Raw genomic sequence first — 2163 nt, 5'->3', positions numbered from 1 at the left:
TTCCCTACATTTATTGATTTCTTCCGTGAGGAGAGACATATGGAGAAACAAAAAAAGAGAGACAGCGCCCCCAACAGGATCCTATGACACAATCCAATCCCAGCTTCAGCCAGCTCCAGATCCTGGCCAAGCACTGGCCCAGTTTACTCCAGGAGGCCTCCCGTCATGCACTGGGGACCTTTCCAGGCAGGGTAGTGTCTCAGATCACTGGGTTTTACCTTTGCCCCACCATCCAGGCCCTACTCCTGTTTCTTTAACTGTTTTTTTGTTTGTTTGTTTTTTTAATAAATAACTTTAGATCTTTTACTTGAATTCTCTTCTTGATTCGGAATTTGCTTTTTGTCAAAACTTAAGTAGTCTGAGGCTAGCCCTACAGTACAGCGATTAGGCACAGTGTATCAGAAGCTGCATCCTGCATGGCCAACTGTGATTCAAATCCTAGCCCTGGTGACTAGAGAAACACACTGGATGTGGTACCTGCCGTGACTCAAATCTAAATAGGATAGAGAAATGAAGAAGGGAGTGTGTGCCCAGCCCCACTGGGGGGTGCTTTCTCCCTGTCCTTATCTCTTGGTTTCTCTTTGAAGTGTGAATGAGCTCTCTGGCAGTTAAAACAAGTTGGGTGGCTTAAGACAAATAGTGTCCCCGAGACTATCCTTTCCAATAATAATAATAGAAAACTCCCCAAGAATGGCATAGTAAATGGATCACCCCAATCTGGACAAGACACAGTTAAACTGACCCATTGCCACCGCATTGGTTAACACGTCTACTGCTGGATTGTGTTGAAATGGGGCCTAAGAGAGTGATTTCAGTTGTTGACCCCAAACCTATTGTCTTTTAACTTTAATATTGGTATGCCTAGTCATTATGGCCAGGAACTTATAGAAAGTAAAGACGAAGTGGATTATTGGCCTTCAAGAACTTTCCAAAGGCGAGCCTTGCCTTTGATGGGGTTTTTATGTGGATACTCTCCTGAGACTGTGCTCCAGAGCCCTTGTCCTGCATGCCAGAGCTGTTATTGGCGGGGGAGTGCTTACTTGCCTTCAGGGCATAAGTTTTTAATCATCTACAAAGAGCAGTTGGCCTCCTCTAAAAACACTTCAATAAAGTAGGATTCAGCCCTCAGTCTGTGCAACCCCTCAGCCCCCGACTTCCTTGTGCCAAGGTGTGCTGATGCCAGAAACGGAGGTTGAAAAGTTACTACGTGTTGGCCCGTCTTGCTGGCCAGCTTGTTTGGTAGATCTTTATTAAACTATGGTGAAAGTTGTCTGGCTTCCTTCTTGCTCTTAGAAATAGGGTCATGTCCATTTTCATTCCTTTCTTCTCTGCCTGGTTTTGCCAAGACTGCTCTGACAGGGGATGTGGGGGCTGAAGTCTTGAGTAGCGCTGCCGGATTATAACAGTTTATAAAAGGGATTCCGGTGTCCCAGGCGATTAGTGCTGATAATGCACATCAAGGGGATGGGGTTAGGAGATCACCCGGGTGCTGGCGTGATGGATCAGCACAGTGAACTCTTCCCTCTCGTTCTTCCGGGAGGGCCTCTTGGCAGCTGAGCTCCGTGTCCACTAGATGGCGCAGTGACACAGCGGCACGCCACGGCATCCCTCCTGGCTGCTAAGGACGCTGTTTCTGGCTTGGGCTTCCCTGGACAGCAGCTGGGGTCTAGTGACAGCAGGGAGCTGGGGTTAAACTCACAGAACTGTGAGTTGGATCTATGTCCCTAAATCTGCATATACATGTTGTAAAAGCTGTGTGGGTTTGTATAACCCTGAACAATAATTAATGATGAGAAAACCATAGAAATGCAAAATCACCCTTGACTATGTAGGAGCAAGGCCATTTAAAGTGAATCTTACCCATCTTTGACACTTAGAAAGCATATCTTAGTATTTGGCTTAGATAGCATTTCTGTCATGCCAGGTATGTCTAGCTGTCCTTTACCTGCATTAATTCAGGGAGGTGCTATTAATAATTTTACAGATAGGAGAGTTGAGGAATAAAGTTAGTGACTGGTCCAATGTCACAGACCCAGTAAGTGCTGGCACTGAGACTTAGAGAATTTGGCTCCATAGTCTCCTTAATGACTATGCTCAGTAGAAGTCTGGGAAGCTCTACATGGACACAAAAGAAGATTTTATGCTTCTTCATTACTAGGGAAA

Source organism: Tupaia chinensis, unplaced genomic scaffold (assembly GCF_000334495.1).
Source record: "Tupaia chinensis unplaced genomic scaffold, TupChi_1.0 Scaffold000002_1, whole genome shotgun sequence".
NCBI lineage: Eukaryota > Metazoa > Chordata > Mammalia > Scandentia > Tupaiidae > Tupaia > Tupaia belangeri.
Note: the sequence above shows the minus strand (reverse complement) of the source record.